Consider the following 14,237-nt stretch of genomic DNA (forward strand, 5'->3'; position numbering starts at 1 on the left):
GAAGGTCCAGCCCACTGCCAACCCTGGACAAACGGTCTTGGATTGTATAAGAAAATAAGCAGAATACATCGGAGGGAATAAGCCAGTGAGCACAGCTTCTCCTCAGCCTCTGCTGTAGTTCCTGTCTCCAGGTTCCTGCCTTGACTTCCCTACATAGCAGACTGCAGACTGTAGCTGAAGTAAACTATTTCCTTACCAAGATGCTTTTGGTTTTAGTGTTTATCACACCATGTAGTGTTACTACATCATATGGTGTTTGTCATATACTGTATATCATACAATATACATACAGTTGTATGGTTGTATGTCATACAATACCCTGGCAAGATGGCTCAGCCAATAAAAGTGCATGCTGTACAAGCCTAATGACCTGAGTTCAATCCCTAGAACCCACATAAAGGTGGAAGGAGTGAGCTGACTTGTAAAGTTGTCTTCTGATCTCTATACACACGCACGCACGCACGCACGCACGCACGCACATGCATGCGCACGCTAATAAATCATAAATAAATATTTGAAAACTCTAAAATAACCCAAATCTAGGGTTGAGATGACAGATATGTGCCGCCACATTCTGATGCTAGAAGATGATTTTCAAAGAATCACGACAAATCTAGGCCAAAAGTCAGGAAAGGCGAAAGCAGAATGTGGGCAACCTCAGGGGCTATTCTGGTCCAACAGTGTTGAACATCAATCTTGTAACTTTCCTTGTTGCCAGGCGTTGCTATGGACCTCTGAACAGACTCCTATTTTCACCCTCCAAACAATTCTCTATTGTGGGGGCTCACACACATTATCCCAGCATTCTCATTCTGGGGTGGGAGGACCATAAGCTTGATGCCTGCCTGGGCTGCTTATGGAGACCCTGCTTCCAAAACCAAGGTGGCAGAACACTGCTCAAACGGAAGAATGCTTGCTTAGCGTGCATGATGCCCTGGGTTTACCTCCAGCATCAAATGAACAGGGTATGGTCATGCAGGCCAATAGTCTCAGCACTCAGGAGGCAGAGGCAGGGGGATTCCTGCAAACTCAAGGCTATATGGTTTATTTAAGGCTGGCTTCAGCTGCATGGAATCCGGGTTTGAGAGTATGGGCTGAAGAGGTGACTCAGAGGTTAAAAGCAACTGTTGATCTTCCAGAGGAGCTGAACTGGGTTCCCCAAAACCACACTGGATTTACAACCCCTGCTCTGTGGGACCGAATGCTCTCTTCTTACCTCAGCAACACAGAGAGAGAGAGAGAGAGAGAGAGAGAGAGAGAGAGAGAGAGAGAGGAGACAGACAGAGACAGAGACAGAGACAGAGACAGAGAGACAGAGACAGAGAGAAATCAAAAAGAGAAATGTGGGGAGGGGGAGGGGAGGGGAAGGAGAGGGAGATGGGGAGGAGTTCTGCCAAGGTTCCTGGAGATGACAGGGTGGAACTTTGAAGAAGCAGATCAGGACAAGTTACCCAAGGCTACAGATGGCCTGGGACAGTGTGGCACTACAGTCAACACGAAATGCTAGGAACCACACACTTCAGCTGGCCTTATTTTGTTACTTAAATTTTTTATTTGCTTACGTTGTTTATTTATTGGTTTTCAAAACAGGGTTTCCATGTGTGGCCCGGGATGTCTTGGAATTAGCAGTGTAGACCAGGCTGGCCCCAAACTCAGAGATCCTCCTGCCTCTGCCTCCAAGAGTGCTGGGACTAAAGGTGGACACCATTATGCCTGGCTCTTGTTGTACTATGATGGGCACATGGAGGTCAGAGGGGAAACTTGAGACATCTTCTCTTTCCTCCTTTATGTGGGACCTGGGAACTGAACTCAGATGAACAGGCTTGTGCGGCAAATGCCTTCACCCGCTGAACCCTCTCACTGGTCCAAGATCCTTTGGTTCTGAGACAGGGCCTCATGCAGCCCACCCTTCTGTCTGTCCTTCTGCCTAAGTCACCGAGTGACAGATTGACAGGCTGCCCTGAACCTTAGCTTGGTTTACAAGCCTGTTCCAGGAGCCCTGGAGATGGCTCGTCTAATCGAGGCATTTTTGCAGTCAAACTCCACAACCTGGGTTCCATCTCACAGACCCATATAGGGAAGGAAAGAACCACAGAGATAAACAAAACGTAATTTAAAAATTCAAACATCCCTTCCAAGGGGCCATTTTATGAGCTAGCAATAATCAATGCTTTCTAGAAGTCCTCGTAAGCCAGACCCTGAGTCTGCCCAGCTGACTGAGAGGGAGGTGGGCCGATGGAGTTACCAGCATCATGTCGGATGACAAGATGCACCGGGAGCTGAACATCCGAAGATCCTCCGAGCTTACCTGGGCTTCTAACCCATACCATCTTCTCCTGGGTTTGGGGTCAGCTTCCTCCACCACCCCCCACCCCCATTCCAGGACAAATCTTTTAAAAACCTCTGAACAATCCAGCCCTTCCCAGAGCAGACAGAGTACACGTGTGTTACTGCCAGGCCGGGATCTGTTTCTCCTTCCAGTCTGGTGGAAATTACCAGGGGCCCAGAGTAGGGTGCTCGAGGCTGGGCAGACACGATCCCAGCCTTCAGGAGTTTTCCACTCATCCCTGGATGGGGCAAAAGGACAAATGGGGGTTCACATTCCATATGTCTAAATATTTAAAAGAGATAAATCATATTGCCGAACTTAAATCAAGCAAGACCCATTCCACGAGGCTGTTGCCTGTTCCTTCTAAAGATCTGAGCGTTCTACCAGGGGCTGGACAGGGAGAAAGGGCCTCTGAGCCTTGAGCACCTGTAACCTTTGTTTTTTTTTCATGGTGAGGTCTTGTGTAGCCCAGGCTAGCCTCTAACTCATAATAAAGCCCAGGATGACCCTGGATCCTTCCTTGACCCACCTTCCCTTACCTCCTCCTGAGGTCTGGGATTTCAAGCACCTTTGCCTGGCTTATGCAGTGTGGCGGTTAGGGCACCACGGAGGGAGGGCTCTGTACATTCTAAGCCCATCAGTCTACCATCTGACTCTTTTACTTTACCAATTTACCAGTTGGTATTTTCATCGTCGATGGGCAAACCCTCCTCCTTCAACAAATGTTTCAGCAGCCACTCAAAGACTGACAGATCTGATGGGGCACGTTACCTACCATCCGGGTCATCTCTCTGGATTTCGGCCATCAATGCCTCTCACCTGGTCATCTCAATCGGTTCCCTAATTGCTCTCTTTGCTTCCCCTCCTGTCCCTACCCCCAGGCTGGTCCATTTGAGCATCAACACCCTTTTAAAAATGTTTGCAGTGGGCGAGCTGGCTCAGTGGGTAAAGGCACTTACCGCCAAGCCTGATGTCCTGACTTGGAACCCTCCATGGCAGACGGGAAGAATTTACCCCCAAAAGTTGTCCTCTGACCCCCACACGCACCACGTTCACCCCATGAGCGGCTACACATGTGCAGGCCTGCAACAAGTGTTTGAGAGATGGCTCAGCAGCGAACAGCACACACTGTTCCTGCAGAGTGGCTCACAGCTGCCTATCACTCCAGCTCCAGGGCATCTGACACCCTCTCCTGGCCTGTGAGACTATCTGTACTCGCGCGCGCACACCCCACACAGACACATAATTTAAAAATAAGATAATGTAAATTAAAAACTGTTTGCTGGTTGGGCATAGGAACACACATCAGTAACCAAAGCACTTGGCAGGCAGAGGCAGGAAGGTCTCAAGTTCGAGGCCAGCCGGGACTTCATAGAGAGACCCTGTCTTAGAAAACCAAAGGCGAGGGGTAGAATTCAGTGGTAGAACATTTGGCCTGGCATGTTCCAAGGTGCCCTGAATTCAATCTTCAACACCACGAAACATTAGGCAAAACAGGGCCTGGGTGTGTGTGGTTCAGTTGGTAGAATGTGTGCCAAGTTTGCACAAAGACCTGGATTTGGTCTCCACAACCAAATCAACTAGGTGAGGTGCTGCATAGATCCAAACAGCAAAGCAAAGCAAACCAGAACTAGGCAAGTCGTTGCATGCCCATAATCCCATAGGGCATTTGAGGCCAGCCTGGAATACAGAAGCCCTGTCTGAAGCAAAGCAGAACAACTAATAATAATAAAATAAAAACATGTCGCTCTGTTATCCCCGATTAGCGCTTACCAGCTCCTCCCGCTTTGTTCTACCATCTACCTCCCGCACCCAACACACCAGCTAAAAAGGATTCCGGATGACAAACCGCCAGGCACTCTGGCTTGGTTACTTTCTGCCTTGGCAACTCTCAGTCTTGGTAGTTGGGGACATGTCCGGTCTAACCACCCAAAGGATTCTGGGTTTGCATGAGAAGGGGGTCTGAGGAAAGGTTAGGGTGGGAGAGCTGGGGAGAGACAAATGGGTTATAGTGACTCCATCCCCAGTGACCTAGTGGTCATTAAGGAAGGTCTGAAGCAGTTGGGGATTTAGCTCAGTGGTAGAGCGCTTGCCTAGGAAGTGCAAGGCCCTGGGTTTGGTCCCCAGCTCCGAAAAAAAGAACCAAAAAAAAAAAAAAAAAAAGGAAGGTCTGAAGCAATGTGTCCTGGGCCACCCTCCCTTCCTGCCCACACAGGGCTTGACTCTAGGTCAGTTGGTGGCTTTTAAGTCATTAAGCTGAGGGCTAAGCACTTGCAGATGTAATTGTAGCAATGGCCCTGGGAGTGTTGCAGGCTCTGGACACCAAAGGCTGAGCTCTCAGGACCCAAGACAGAACTCACCAGGGTGCCAGGGCCCAGGCTTCTCCTCTGCTTCTCTTCCTGCTTGGTGCTGAGATGGAGCTTGCTGAGGGGCTGAGCCAACCTTGGTTGCCAGGCTCCGAGGGCTCTGTGGCCCTCCTCTGTCGTTAAGGAACTGTCCTCCAAAGTCAGTATATACTCTGTCCTCCTCGTCCCCAGCCGACCCAACGTGTCTCCCCAGCACCCCAGAAAGTAGGCCAGCAGCCTTGGAAACAATCTTGTGCAGACTGGATGCTTGAGGGTTACGCTGGCCCCCGGGCGAGCAGAAATGAAGAAAGTTGGGGCAGGTGCTGAGGAGAGAGAGGAAGGACAACAGAAAGCATCGGCCTGAGGAAGACTGAGAATGGCTCCGTGGAAGTCACCCTGAAACTGAGCTTGAAGGCCGTGTTGCACTCTGCAGACCAAGCCTGAAGCAGGATACGTACTTTTGAGTTCTGTGGTGGCATCTGGGGGATGGGAGTGTCAGGGGTTGAGACAGGGTGCCAATCGCCCAGGCTGGCCTTGAACTCACTATGACTTTCAACTTCTGACCCTCCATCTGTACCTCCCATTTGCAAGGACTGAAGGCATGCGTCACTGTGCCTAGTTTACAGGGTTCCGTTCATTGAACCCAGGGCCTCATCCGTGCTAGACAAGCACGCCATCAACTGAGCCAGATCCCCTTCCATTGTTTTATTGTTACTAAATCGTTTTTAATTTCTATTGTGTGTGGTATGCATATGCATGTGTGTTTTTGTATGTGTGTGTCGATGTGTGCATGTATGTGCATTGCGTGCTTGTATATGCATGTGTTTGCATGTGTGCATGTGTGTTGAGGCTCAAGGTTGGTGTGTGGAATCATTCCCTCTTCCACCTTCTTCACTGAGACAGGCTCTCTCAATCAAATCCAGAGCTCATCGATATGGCTTGTCTTCCTAGCCAGCTTGCTCTGAGGATCCTGTTTGCTGTGTAGCTGGATATTGTCTTGATCATCCTGTCTCTACCTTCTAAGTGTTATGTCTGTAGGTGCATTCGGGGAAGATCTCTCACCGAATCAGGAGTTTATACGTTTGCCTAGACCGGCTGGCCATGAGCTCCACAAGCTATAGCTTCTATATGGGTACTGGGGACCCAAACTCAGGCCTTCGTGCTTGTTGACTTTCCAAGACCCCTCTCTGCATTTTTTTGATTCTCTCAACAGTTTCTCTGGGCATTCCTGGGGAAGACTCCACCACCCAACCTCCCAACCCCAACCCCTACCCTACAACCCCCAACCCTCCACCCCCACTTGACCTCTTGTACAGTCCCTGAAGAGACATCTTCAGAATGGTAGGCTACTGTCCAAGCTCTGGACCTTGTGGGTAATGAATGATACCCTGAATCGAGCCCCTGTTGGTTTGTTTGTTTTTTTAAATTTTTATTTATTTTATGCACATGAGTACACTGTTGCTGTCTTCAGACACACCAGAGAGGGCATCACAGTCCATTACAGATGGTTGTGAGCCACCATGTGGGTGCTGGGATTTGAACTCAGGACCTCTGGAACAGCAGTCAGTGCTCTTAACCTCTGAGCCATCTCTCCATATCTGTTTTTTTGTTTTGTTTTGCTTTTTAAGGCAGCAGCCCAGGCTAGACTTGACCTCATTAGGTAGTCCCAGCTGTTAGTTAACAGTGAACCTATAATCCTCCTGTGCTGGACTCTTAAAATGCTGGGGTTACAAGTGTGCCCCCACTAAACCTGGTTAGCACAGTGTTGAGAATTGAGCCTGGGACGCATACATACAAGGCTAGCACTATTAAGTGAGCTATATCCCCAAGGCTGTACCTTTTCTAAGCCACTAGGCCAGATGATTGCTTAGATCCCTGGCATCCCTGAGCCCTGTCTCTCCTGATAACTCACAGAAGGGCCCTCCGCTGCTGAGGATAGAGAAAAACTCCTCTGGAGACCCTGATAGACATTCTACCCCAAGGTCTGATGTCCTGCGTGAGTGCCTGCCCAGCTTCCTGGGGAGCTCGGCATCTGCCTGAAGGCTTATCATTAGGCAGCCCCCCCTTTCAAACTGGGCAGTGTCCCCAACATTTCATATGGACGGGGGCAAATTAGAACTTGGACTAAAAGCAGCAAACCTACATGCAAGTCACCAAGCCAGGGTATCATTACCCACAGAGACCAAAGCCGAGACAGCGGCTAGCCGAACAGTCTGGATAGCTGCCCCAGTCTGGGCAGTGAAAGGTGGGGCAGCAATAGAGTCTCCTCCAGGAACACCCGAGGAAATCGTTGAGCAAAATCAAAGAATTCACAAAGGGGCCGGCTGCCAACTCTTCCCCGGAAAGTGTCGCTTTGGAGGCCGTTACTAGTCATGTTTACCTTGGTGTGAATCATGTATCTTACAGCAAGAGTTGCTAGGAGGAAGGAAACGTTTTTTTGGAAGCCGGATGTTTCTCTGTAAAGAAAGAGTAATACAAAATGGAGGGAGAGAGGTGGGAGACAGTCACTCACAGAACTCCGCACTAACCTGTACTACCCCACCTCCCACCTGATCTCTTTTTGCCCTCAACCTCCTCTCTCTCTCTCTCTCTCTCTCTCTCTCTCTCTCTCTCTCTCTCTCTCTCTCTCTCTCTCTCTTCCTCAGGGCAGCTCAGGTGCTAGCTGAAAGGTGCTTTCTGGAAGGGAAAGGTATTTGGCAGTGAGCAGGGGTTGGGGGAGGGGAATGTCAGCCTGTGCTAACTTGAGGGGTGTGGCCCCAGGCTTGTCAACAAGAGGCGGGAGTGGCTTCCTGCCTGAGCTCCTGGGCTGCTAGCTGTGGAAATTCCTACCTGGCTCTCTGCTCCAGCCCTACCTGCCACAGGAAAGGAACAAACAAACAAGGGAAGTCAGTGTGACACCTGCCCCTGCCTGGGCCTCTGCCCTTGAGAGGTTTCAGACAAGCTCAGCACCCAGGAGCCCAGGAGCCTACCAACAATACCTAAGACCCCTGGCCCAGGCCCCTTTCCAGCCTGTGGAAGGCCATCTTGAAGCAGTCAAGCCACTTGACCTTTCTGGATTCCAGAGTCAATGAAGAAGAGGTGACAGAAATCAGTACACTGCCACTTATTGTGGTTCGAATCCCACCTCCACATCTTAATGGGTCTTGGATGTAGATGGCTCATTCTGGTGTCTTTGTCTCGGCACCTTTCTCTCCCACTCCCCGGGAGTCTCTTGTAGCTATGGGTGACCTTGAACCTCTGATCCATTCCCAAGTGTTGGGATTACAGGTGTGCACCACCACAACCAGTTTTTCCATTTGCCGAGGCTTTGCACATGCCAGACAAGTACTCTACAGACTAAGCCACTCCCTCCACACCGCTTTCCCACCTCAGGTGTCTCTATGATTGCCTCAAGGCTTTGGAGGTGGGTTATGAGAGGAGGGCAAATCACCCATGCGTGCCCGCCCCACTGCCATAGAGATCCTTTACGTATTACTATAATTGGTTTGTTTTTATTTTATGTGTATGTGTGCCCTGAGTGCACCCCTGTGTACCACCTGACCGCAGATGCCCACGGCGGCCAAAAGAAGGCATTGAAGTCCGGGTACTGGAGTTGGAGATGGTTATGAGTTATGTGTGCTGGGAACTAACCTGGGTTCTCTGGAGGAGCAGCCAATGCTCTTAGCCACTGAGTCAGCTCTCCAGCCCACCTGCTCCTTCTTCCATAAACCTCAGAGTGAAGCTAGCCATGGAAGTGCACGCCGTTGATCCCATCACAGAGGTAGAGGGCAGGCGGATCTGTGTGAGATGGAAGGGAGCCAGGGATATGTAGAAAGGCACAGTCCTAAAAGCAACAATAACAGCTAGTGTAAATCTCGGATTCTAAGAAGTGTCATTATTTTAATTTCCATGCGCTTAGCAAGACACGATGGTGCATGCCTAAATTCCTGGCATTTAGGATCTGACACCTCTGGCCTCCTCCTGCACCTGCATTCACACGCACATACTCACACACAGATACACACACATACACATAAGCACTCACATGCAAATACTCACACACATACACGTAAAGCACTCACATGCACATACACACAGATACACACACATACACATAAAGCACTTACACACACATACTCACACACAGAAGCACACACATACACATATATAAAGCAAAAGGGCCATCTCACCAGGTGGTGGTGGCACACACTTTTGATGCCAGCTCTCAGGAGGCAGAGCAAGTGGATCTCTGAGTTCGAGGACAGCCTGGTCTGCAGAATGAGTTCCAGGACAGCCTGAGCTACACAGAGAAACCCTATCTTAAAAAAACAAAAAAACAAAAAAAAGAAAAAAGAAAAAAAAAAACTCATCTCAACAACATACAGATTTTGGGGCCAGCCAAGGGTACATGAGACACAATAAAAGAAAAAACAAAAATCCTGGTGTGGTCAATGACACCATGGAACTGAGAACATTCTGGATCATTGGGAGGATTGAGGGAAACAGTGTCACGCCCTACAACAACAACAGTTCCCCACTTGGGAAGAGTCATTTTCAAATGTGACACCCACACTTCATCCCCTGTGAGCCCAAACCAAAGGGGATGTGTCCCAGTGATCTTTCTATGCCTTTGTTTCCCCAGCTGCAAAGCCAAGCTCCTTACTGGGATCTGTTGTATTGTGGGAATTAAATCAGTGGTTCTAAACCTTCCTAATGTTGCCACCCTTGAATACAGTTCCTCACATTGTGGTGACCCATAAACATAAAATTATTTTTGATGCTACTTCGTAACTGTAATTTTGCTACTGTTACAAGTCATAATATAAATATCTATGATTTCCACTGGTCTTAGGTGACCCTGTAAAAGGGTCGTTCAACCCCGAAGTGGTCGCGACCTACAGGTTGAGAAACACTGAATTAAGTGAATGGTTTTTGAACAAGATCAGCGGGCATGCTGAAGGACGCGTTAAAAGGCACGCCATGCTTCCAGAACTCAGGTTGAAGGCAGAGGAGGGCAAACAGCAGGGCCACGTGATTGTCATCAGGCCCCACCTCCACCCCCACTCCTTCCCAATGCTCTTGGGAGAGGCCCACCCTGGTCTCTGTAGGGGATGGGAGGCCAAGGGGAGGCTCACCTGCCTTCTGTACAAAGTCCGGAGAGCCCCGCCCACCCTGGCACTGGGCCCCACCCCCACCGCAGAGTTGGTGGGCACTGCCACACCCCAACCTGCCACAGCCTCTTGGAGTCCTTGACAAGAACCAAACCTTCCCCGCCTCGCCCCTCCCCTTTCCTGCTTTTATTATTTTTCTTTTCCATAAAGATTAGCCTCTGCTGCTTCTCTATCGAGGCCCAGAGGATAAACATGTGGTCCCGAGGCTGAGAAACGCCAGGCCTGAAGGCCCCACAACCCCCACCCTGCAGCATAAACCCAGGGCTTTTAAGCAAGGAATGGTTTTCAGCAAATCTCCCACTATCAGCAGAAACCTTTGAAAGAGTTTGTTTAAAGGCCAGGGAGATAAACAGCAAGGAGTAGTGTTTGTTTAAGAGGCATGCTCTGTGTGGCCACTCTGGGGCCAGGATTTACCATCTGTGGGGAGGAGAGCCACTTGGAGGCTAGGGTGAGGGCCTCCCAGGGGCACCCTTGGACTCCTGGGTGTGGACTCCAGCCCAGGTAAACTACCTGAGTCTTGGGAGAGGGAGAAGAGCCCGGCTGTAACTGTGGGTCCTCCTGGGCTAATGGTAGCAGAGGGAGGCTAAAAGGAATCCTTCTCAGTCTGCAGCTGTTAGAAAGGAGGTACCCAGAAGGACCTGCAGCGGGATGGAGGCAGAAACCCTGCATGAAGGAGCCGAGATACGGCTCCATCAGTGGCCTGTCTGGCACACAAGTCAGAGAGCCTGAATCGAGATGACCCGAGCCTATGTGAAAAGCCCAACCTGGGGTGAGGAGTGGAGACAAGAAGGTCACTGAAGTTTACCGGTCAGCTGGCCTTGCCCAACTGATGAACTTCAGGGTCGTTGAGAGACCCTGTCTCAAAAAATAAAGGTGGGGAAGGCCAGCAAGATGGTTCAGGGGAAGAAGGTGCTTGCCACCCAGCCTTACTACCCTCGTGGTAGAAGAAGAGAGTCTGGCAAAATGTCCTCTGGCATAGATATGCAAGGTGTGAACACACACACACACACACACACACACACACACACAAATAAAGTAATAATAATAATAAGAGCAGTAAACAGCTGAGGAAAGACAGTTGATCGCGGACCACCACATCTATATTAAGATTTACACACTTGGGCTGGGGATTTAGCTCAGTGGTAGAGCGCTTACCTAGGAAGCGCAAGGCCCTGGGTTCGGTCCCCAGCTCCGAATAAAAGAACCTAAAAAAAAAAAAAAAAAAAAGATTTACACACTTAACCCACATGCCTACTACACACACTCACAGTTAAACTAAAAAAAAAAAAAGTTTCCAGGATTCCACTCTGCCATACTCAAAGTTCAGACTAGGAGTAGGGTCTGGGCCCATGCCATAAACCTTACAACCTGAAATCTAACATACACCAGAGTGATCTCTTACGTAAAGCCAGACCTACTCAGCCCCTGAGACACTCAGGGTGCTGCCCCTGGGCCTCAGTATGCTGAGCCTGCATCCTTCCACTGGCCAGATGTAAGAAGCACCTGCTTTCTACCATGTGGGGGACTTGGCGCTCAACAGAGCCAAGTAAGGCTCTATACAAACGATGAGCATACACCAGGTAAGGAGACCCTAATTGAGGAGGCCAAAGTTACCAAGGCTGAGGGATGGCTGAGGGATGACTCTGGTGGGTATCTCTATAAGGGCAGAGGGCCCAGGTAGGACCTCAGGGACAGGTTCAATGGGGAGGAAGAATCAAGGCGCTGCCCGTGTCCCTGGTGAGATGGGTGTGGGCTGTGAACCTGCAGGCGGGAAGCCATAGACTCGTATTGGCTTTTCCCAAGAATCCTTTCTCCCTTCCAGGCCGCAAGGACGGTAGGTTCTGAAGATAGGGAGACAGGTAACGTCTGACACACTTCCAACGTGAAGGCGCCCCATGAGTTAGATTAGGAGCAACATTACCTCTTGAAGCAAGTCTTCAGGTGCAACTGGGGACCTCTGCTCCCCCCTGGCTCTGCCTTTTGCTAACCAGGTAACCTGGGCGGGAAGATGGAAGGAAGAATGGCGGGTGTTCGTGCATGGAGTGTATACAGTAGGTGCTCACTAAACACTGGGTCTGCCGGTTGGGCCCCTTGCACTCTCAGTCCTCTTTGCTCTTGGAAAGATGAGCTACAAAATGCCCTCATTTGGGGCCTGTCTACCAGTTTCCAGACAGGAGGAGGTGAGGGGGGCACCTGCAGTTATCTGCAGGCACTGAAAAGACCTTCTCATTGTCCAAAGTCCACAAGGAGGGTAGGAATCCAGGACAAGTGGGCTTTCGGTCACCCTCAGGAGGAAATGCAAGCCGTCAAGGCTGTTGACTAGTGGAAGGGACTTAGAGGCACAGAGCTCCTGGACTGGGCAGAGAGATGGAGAGGGGGAAACATCCCTGGGAGAAATCTCTGGGGCTGCTTCTACGTTAAGATTTTCCACCATTCCTTACGGGGATTCCAAAGTCCACCTAGTGCATCTCCAATCCTCTGGAAGAGAAGTCATCTGTTGTTTGCCCTTAGTGTCCCGCCAGGTGACAGGCCAGCACACCTGAGAGATAAGCCCATTCTGAGTCTGAACCAGCAGCACATTAGCCTGTGAGCCTTACCCAGGTGACACAGGTGAGGCTCACAGGGCCTTGAATGTGTTCTCTCTGAGGTACAAGAACATTCCAGCACCACGGGAAGGACCGAGGGACAGATGTCTGGAAGACACGCTATAAGTATTTTATTACGTAATTCCTAGCGCTCCAAGGCTCAACCTGGAATCAGATGCACTTCTGCCGGGATCATAGAATTGCAGACTGTGGCTCAGACATCCATAGGGCGGGACTGCTGTCCCAGCCCCCCCCCCCCTTGGCAGCCAGAGTGCCTGGGCACCTCAGGGTTCCTTCTCTTTGCCCTGTCGACACCTTGCCAAGGAGAACCCTCATGCCTGGCAGCTGGAAGCCAGCCCTTTTCCTTTCAAAGCGTCTGTATCTCCTTCGCTTCCTCCTCCTTCCTCCCCCCACCCCTCAAAAAGGGAGGATACCCCTGTGTTGAGTACACAGCCTGTAATTTTGCTGTCAAACCTCAGCTAGGAGGTCAGTGTTGTGACTGGCTGTGTAAGGATCTCTCCCTTAAGGGTAATTGCACTAAATTCCCGCTGAAGGACAGCTCTCTCTGGATAGAATGCGAGAAAAGCCCCACATCACACCCTTATTTGCGGAAATGCTTGGGTCTCTGCGGCTGTCACTGGCACTCTGGCAGAGAGATACTTTGAGGCACTCTGACTCCTCTGAGCTGAGGCTGCAGGGTGACAAGACTCAAGACCACAGGGAAGTGCGGGCAAACAGCAAGAGGAAGGGCCCCTGAGGCTCTGTCTGGGGACCCAGGGTTCTAGGTGACCCAGAGGTACTTGGCTCCATTTGGAGTGTCTCCACTTTCACTGACAATATCCTGAACCGTGAAATCAAGAAGGTCCCATCTCCTGGCATCTCCGTCTCCAGACAGGGAGGGGAGACCCTTCTGTGCTGACCCATCCCTCTAACAGGTTGGCCATGATCATACTGCATCCTAAAGGATCCTTGGCCCCCCCGCTGTGGACCCAAGGGACTGGAGATAGACTTTAAGATGAACCTGGTTGGACAGTGAAACCCATGAGAAAGAGCTGGAGAGCTCTTAGGCATAGGATGGCCTCATAGGTGAGCAAAAAATAGAGCCACACCTGCCCATCATCCACAGACCTCGTCGCTCTCTCCACCGGGAGGACCCGAGGATGGCAGAAAAAATGGTCCCAACCTTCCAGGTCTAACACTGGAGTTTCCCCTCTATCCCAGGGAGACCCCGGCAAGAACCAGGGAGTCACTTCATCCACAACAAACAGTTAAAAGGAAGAAAGCGGGTCTGGCGATATCAATGCACTTCGATAACAATAAACCCTGCTTTTAATTTATGCTAATGTGTAGGGCTGTGGTGACAGTAAGAACTAAATTACAGAGTGGCTTTCGAGCCGGTAATTATCCCCCCATTTTTCACCGCTCTGGAAGATGGACACACAATTATGCTCTCTTGCTGTATATTAATACAGATTCTTGACATCTTCAGCAGACCCAGAGCTGTCATCCAGCTTTTTGTCTCCTTTAATTGAAAATTAATGGTTACTGGGTTGCCACGGAAACAGAGGCCACGGACGCCAATGGCGCTCACGTCTCACTGAGGGACTGGCGGCATCAGGAGTCCGGAATGACCTTGAAAGTTAAAAGAAAAAAAAACTTAAAAAAAAAAAAGAAAGGGGAGAGGAGGGGAGATGAGGCAGGAGGGTGGGCGGCTGTGGGTCAGAGCAGAGAGAAGAGAAGGCAAGACCAGGGAGAGACTAGAGGGACGTGAAAAAAATAGAGAAAACACCACAGAATTGGGAATAGGACCAGCGCTGGACAGAAAGAA

At 50.3% G+C, this 14,237-nt stretch overlaps 2 long non-coding RNA genes across 2 annotated transcripts in view; both read right to left on the reverse strand.

Annotated features, from left to right (window-relative positions):
• Positions 1–1,535: 1,535 nt before the first annotated feature.
• Positions 1,536–3,724, reverse strand: LOC134480268 (uncharacterized). The gene is made up of 2 exons (XR_010054646.1): positions 3,289–3,724; positions 1,536–2,567 (listed from the first exon to the last, which is right to left on the reverse strand). It is a non-coding gene; the product is annotated as an uncharacterized LOC134480268 (long non-coding RNA).
• Positions 3,725–13,717: 9,993 nt separating this feature from the next.
• LOC102554116 (uncharacterized) overlaps positions 13,718–14,237 on the reverse strand; it is a 9,198-nt gene continuing 8,678 nt past the window's right edge. The window contains exon 4 of the long non-coding RNA XR_010054647.1: positions 13,718–14,041. This is a non-coding gene — a long non-coding RNA (uncharacterized LOC102554116). The remainder of the gene's footprint in view (positions 14,042–14,237) is intronic.

This window comes from Rattus norvegicus, chromosome 9 (assembly GCF_036323735.1).
Source record: "Rattus norvegicus strain BN/NHsdMcwi chromosome 9, GRCr8, whole genome shotgun sequence".
In the NCBI taxonomy this organism is placed as follows: domain Eukaryota; kingdom Metazoa; phylum Chordata; class Mammalia; order Rodentia; family Muridae; genus Rattus; species Rattus norvegicus.